Consider the following 6483-nt stretch of genomic DNA (forward strand, 5'->3'; position numbering starts at 1 on the left):
AGGAATAGGGAATAGGGAATCAACTTCACGGAGGTAACTTGCGTATGTTATCTCACGCCCAGACTATCCATTAAACACCATATCCATTGTTTATTCATACGCATAATACACACGTGTATTATTGGTGACAGCCAAATTTATTGGACGAGGCATTGACATTTGACCCAACAATGATCTCTGACCCCGAACTACTTTCGCCACGTGCGATTGTTTTCATCGTCTGCTGTCCATCATCAATATGGCTGACAGTGACGATCTGTCATTCTTGCAGGCGGTCAAGATCGGTGATGCGGCAAAACTGTGTGGAGGGGGAAAGGGGATAGTAATTGGTAAATGCAGTAATTTTGGTTTCCCAACCTTTGATATTGTGATGTACAGTTCTGATGAAAGTGATCAGAAGTTCTCGAAATTACACGCCATCTTAATCGTGTCTGCATTCACATTTTCCCGCTTAGAAGCACTACTCTTATCCGCAATAAAATCTAGTTCCAAATTATTTTTTTTAAAAGATAAACAATTTGTGTAATTTTGTAACGTATTTCAATGAACTAATGTTACGGGATGTTTCCAAACAATATTACTGAATAAATAAGTCTTTTGCATCAAAAATAGCGATTTTCTCTCTTTTTGCATATTAATGAGCCAATCAGACAACCTCCGATGTATTATTACGCAAAAGTGTCAATGGGGGTGAACCATCAATGGTTTATGTTTGCTGTTGAGTATTGTTTACGAATTACATCTTGATACTTACCAAAGTAAGATTAGATTTCTGCATCTGTGTATAAATGTGTGATTCTTGATAGCAGCTATATTTTTGCTTTGTTTTGGTTTTTAATCATTTTGTCATTTGGTTTTACTCGCTGAGTCATTTTTAAAAACACCTCTGGTAATTGCCGATTTCGCCTTCAATACATAGAAATCAGAAGTAAACTGAATAATCTTCATGATTTTCAGAACATGTAAGTGTTAACACGCGGAGGGCAAGTACAGTCTAACCTGTTATAACGGCCACCTTAGTTAGACGGCTACCTGCTTATAACGGCCGTTTTCAGACCCTCCCAATCGTTTTTGCTCATTAATGATACCTAATTTAACTGTCACCTGTCTAACGCGGCCAGCGGCCACCCTTTTCGTCCCCAAACTCGCGATCGAACCTCGTTTAAACGGCCGTTTTGACCACAAGTCATTTCCCAACAGTGGCCGTTTAATACAGGTTAGACTGTATTTGTGGCAAAGCACGTCTGTTGAGTATTGATATTCCCATCCTTATACCTGAGTAATTACATTGTGTTTCACAGTAACGAAAGAAGAGCTACATAGTCTTACATGGACTGCTGTCTAACACTGTGGTTTTATAATCGTGTTACATCAGGTTAAGTAGCAGAGTTCGTAAATATTTCTCACTGTCAAAACAACCCATATAATATAACATTCAGAAGCCTAGAGTCTTAAAGGGTCAATCAAATTCTATAATATAAAGTTATAAGATATTTTCTTGTAAAACAAAAAAGGCAAGAGGGCCTGTATCGCTCACCTGGATTAGTTTGTTGAAACTGGTTAGTTATAACCCTTGTATCCATTTCTCCTAAATATGCTCGCCCTTCCGTTCAAAAGGGTTTAGATGTTTATTTAAAAGCCAAGATCTCTTCACCAAGTATTTCAAGGAGTTTTAACATAAAAAGAATTTTAAAGAATTTGCTCGATTTCCAATATTTGTCGCCACTCCTCCCGTTCCATGGAGGTGGAACATACTGTTCATACAAAATCGATCCCTTTTACCCATATGTGTCTCAGACCTAATTGGGACACAATACAAGCATTTCTACATAAGAAGAGCAAGTTTAAAGTTTAAATTAGCACTATTCCTCCTAGTAGGCACCCATCCCTCCCGCTCTTTTCACCCTTGTCAATTGTTAAAATATCCATGTATTCCTGGAGGATTTTAAGGAATATGTTTTGTTTTCTCTATTGGGCCCTCTGAGTCGTTAATGACTAGTTGCGATTTACAGAAAAATTTGACAGACGACAGGCGGACAACAGCCGGACAACGGACGAACGGACGGGGGACGCCGTGATATCACCATAGATCACGTTGCACTTCGGGCCAGGTGAGCTAACAAATGAAATAGCTTCAACTACAGGAAATACACATGGTCACATTAAAATTATGTTGGTTTTTTTTAAGTACTACTGCCTTATCAAGTAATTTTGATATCAAGGATACAAAGAAACTGCGATCCATTGCTCATGGTTGTGGTAGAGTTTTAGTCACCTCAAATTGACCAGATGAAAAATATTAAAAGTTGCAATTGTACTGCAAAATTTATAAGAAGACAATGAGTGGTATCAGGTTACAAAATTCACAGATTTGCTGAAGTACATCAAAACCTTTTAATGTAGGACTAGTATCCGATTCTATCGTTCACGTGTTTTCTATCTGTGTGAAACTCTTCCATATACATTTTGGGGTCTGGGGACGTAAGTGCGATCACACATTAACCATTACCAAGAAATTGACAAACTCTCCGTTGGTGCCGCTTGGTTTTGTAGGAATTTAACACTATGGAATTTTTGAAAGGCTATCCTCAAAACTATACTGATGTCTGTAGGTTTTATTACCATATAACGATGTCTTTAGGTAAAGTCTCTATACGTTTGAGTACAGTGGGATGTAGCATTCATGATATTGGACCGTTTTGCTTAAACATATTTTATTTATTGGTTACGAATGCCGGCATATCCAGGAACTAACTCTCTCAGAACAGATATATCACATTAATTCCACAAAGCTTTTTCATTCTTAAAGTGTCAATTTTTTTCACTTTTGTCGTTTAAACCGTGAACTATGGCCATCGAAATCTCTTTGATGAAAAAAAAATCGGAAAAAACTTTGCTATAATTTTTATACCTATTCATTTGCTCTTACTGCTGTCTTTGGGTTTACGGACACACACGTTGCTTTACTCAGGGAGTGATAGACAAACATCAGCTTTAACATTTCTTTTACATTGAATAATCCTCAGAGGTATATAGCAATGAAGCACAAAATCAAGAACTTGCCATCACTACTTTGTAATATAGAAACTGAATGTTCTCCCATCACAATAGAAGACAAAGCCAAATCACGAGTCTGAAGGCGACACACATGTACCTACATCACACGATAGCAATGGTAGTAAAATGCTGTCTCCTAGCTGAGATGAGCTCATTGTAGCTAAAAGTAGCATCAGCGTAATGCAAGACACGCCTGCACGGCCAGTCATACGAATTCCATTGTTACAGGCATCTTCCATTTCATTTATCACGTTTATCGCGAAAATTGAGATGGTACCACTGCCAGACTCTGTGTTTATCAACAGGTGTCGATTTTTTGGACTGCCCTGAGCACTGATGAAGTTATTAAAACACCGAAAGTGCAATAAGTACCAAGCTTGTGAAATTGATTCAACATTATAAAAACTACCTGATGTATGAAAATCATGGGGCTGTCGCACATCCCGATCTAGATTTTGACTTTTCTTTTGATCATTTGGATTTTCCTTAGTCGCCTACTAGGCTTCAAAATTTAGGCCCTTTGCTTCACTGGCGAGTCCTAAAGGACGAAGCAGTTATGATACAGTTTAATTCATTGTTTTGATCTACTGTATCTCACTCTAAATTATGAATAGGTATGATTCACTTGTGTGTCTTTTGTACAATCATGCAGAATTTAAACAAGGCTTTGTGCTCATTCAGAGTTTTAAAATGCTTGGTGCTCGGAAATTGACATTTAGCGCTCAGAATGTTTGGATTCTGGATTTGAATATTTTATTTGGCGCTGTAAAACATTCAAGTTCTTGAAGTTGACTGTACAGCAACGATATATACATGAATATGACAAGGCCTCAAGTCAAACTTTTTTTGGAGAGTGGAAGCATTTGTTGGTTATCTGTAGGTCTAGTTTTGGTTTCGTGCCCTCCACTAATAAAGAGAAGTGTACAGTTCTTCAAGGATATAAGGTATTTTGTGCTTTATCTATAGTTCTAAACCATCATTTCTTTGAAGATTAGAATTCCTAAGGGATGATAACGACGGCGAGTTTCCGTCGTATAAAAAGTCCTAAGTCCTTTATACAATATCATATTTATGTGCGGAATATAAAGGATGGATTTACGCGACATTCCTAAACAAAGGTGTATCATTTTTTATGACATGCTATCAGACACTGAAGAATTCCAATATCGACACGAGAGCATTGACTCTTCTTACAATACCATATTCTCGTAATGGAAATATGAAGACATATAAGTCAATTTCCCTAATAGATATCAATCATCACCCTTAATCCAAGTCAATTTCCCTAATAGATATCAATCATCACCCTTAATCCAAGTCAATTTCCCTAATAGATATCAATCATCACGCTTAATCCAAGTCAATTTCCCTAATAGATATCAATCATCACCCTTAATCCAAGTCAATTTCCCTAATAGATATCAATCATCACCCTTAATCCAAGTCAATTTCCCTAATAGATATCAATCATCACCCTTAGTCCAAGTCAATTTCACTAATAGATATCAATCATCACCCTTAGTCCAAGTCAATTTCCCTAATAGATATCAATCATCACCCTTAATCCAAGTCAATTTCCCTAATAGATATCAATCATCACCCTTAATCCAAGTCAATTTCCCTAATAGATATCAATCATCACCCTTAGTCCAAGTCAACTTCCCTAATAGATATCAATCATCACCCTTAATCCAAGTCAATTTCCCTAATAGATATCAATCATCACCCTTAATCCAAGTCAATTTCCCTAATAGATATCAATCATCACCCTTAATCCAAGTCAATTTCCCTAATAGATATCAATCATCACCCTTAGTCCAAGTCAATTTCCCTCTCTAAAAACATAAAAGAAAAACACTCTCTTGTTATACAGGTCGCAGTAAGTGTCGTTTGTTCTGGGTATACAGCCTCGAACTGTATAGCACTTATATCGCTCATTATAGTATATATTGTAATGAAGCCCGGTCTTTCTATTCCTACAAACAGTATGACAGTATACCTAATCTGAGCAACAGCCATGTCCTCAGCCTTTGGACCCTGCAAGACATCACGATTTATTGATATATTTATATATATATTAATTATATATATATATATATATATATCATTTATTTACTTTTGTTTTCTTTTGTAATTATTTGCTTCATGTATGTATTTTATCTTTATTTTTCTTGGCGGCGAAATACATTTATGTCCATACAGAAAGTAGCGGCTAAGCTTTACACCTAATATCTATGATAGCAGGATACATTTAAACATCATAAAGAATGAAATCTTACTGCTTCATCAATATAAACATTGAAATAATAACACATAAATCAAACATCACACCTTATCGTTTCAGAAACAATATCGTTTTCGTCTTTTTCATTAGCATTGAATAAGGCATTTTGGTGCTGAGCAATCAGTTTCTCAATAACGTCCCCGCTATCATAAACTCTTTCAAGTGTACCGAGGTCTATTATTGAGATAATTTTAACTCCATAGGCGTATAATGTGTCGTACGTGTCACTTGATTTTCCATCGTGTTTAGAAACCTTCAAACGCCCTAAAATGATATATATATATATTATATATATATGCGTGAGTATCGTTAAATGCATTCCGTTCAGCCCACTGTGTTATTGGTGAAGAAGCTATAAATGCTGTATTAGAAAGAGGAACTTGTGACCTACATGTCAGTAGGAACTTAATTCAAACTAAACTGTTATGAAACTAATGCAAATGTATATTAGAAAAAATATTTACACGGAAACAACCAAAGATTAAGAACAAGGAGAAGCAGACCAAGTGTTCCGGAAGGGTGCACATCATCTGCTTCATCGACAACATCTATCGTATAAATCGATCTTCTAGCAATAATTCCATAATCGAGAAATGACACTCTGCGACATGTTGAACTCTACAGCCACAGTTCGTTGTGATTGTCCTGCTTGCAGCATCCCGGCTGCTCTGCCAGCCTCTACAGATGTCATGTGACGTCTCATGCTAACAACTGTTCAAAACAGGATGCAAATTGACAGGACATTCAGAAGAGACACAAAATGTGTTGATTGATTTGACGTTAAGTCTACACAGACTTTCATTAAAACCACAACTGACTGTTTGATTTTAACCCCCGTGTTACATGATGCACGTTTACTGTAGGTGGCATGGGCAAACCGTTACTGAAAAGTTATCGTGCATGCATCAGTGATAAAACAATGGTCAAGTGTCAAGCTTAACTTATTTTAACGGCATAAAAAATCACATATAATTATGATCCAAATGTCGTTACTATGTTTTTATCCCTGGTTAAAATAGCAGCCCCTCCCACCCCCCACCCCCCTCCCATTTCTCTATCAAAGATTTACTGTTTCTGTATCGTACAATCTGGACTACACTTATATATCAAGTTAATTTATAGGACTTTTGAGTTCTACAGAT

This window comes from Ylistrum balloti, unplaced genomic scaffold, assembly GCF_031769215.1.
Source record: "Ylistrum balloti isolate Yb309-2 unplaced genomic scaffold, AGI_CSIRO_Ybal_v1 Utg370392, whole genome shotgun sequence".
Taxonomy (NCBI): domain Eukaryota; kingdom Metazoa; phylum Mollusca; class Bivalvia; order Pectinida; family Pectinidae; genus Ylistrum; species Ylistrum balloti.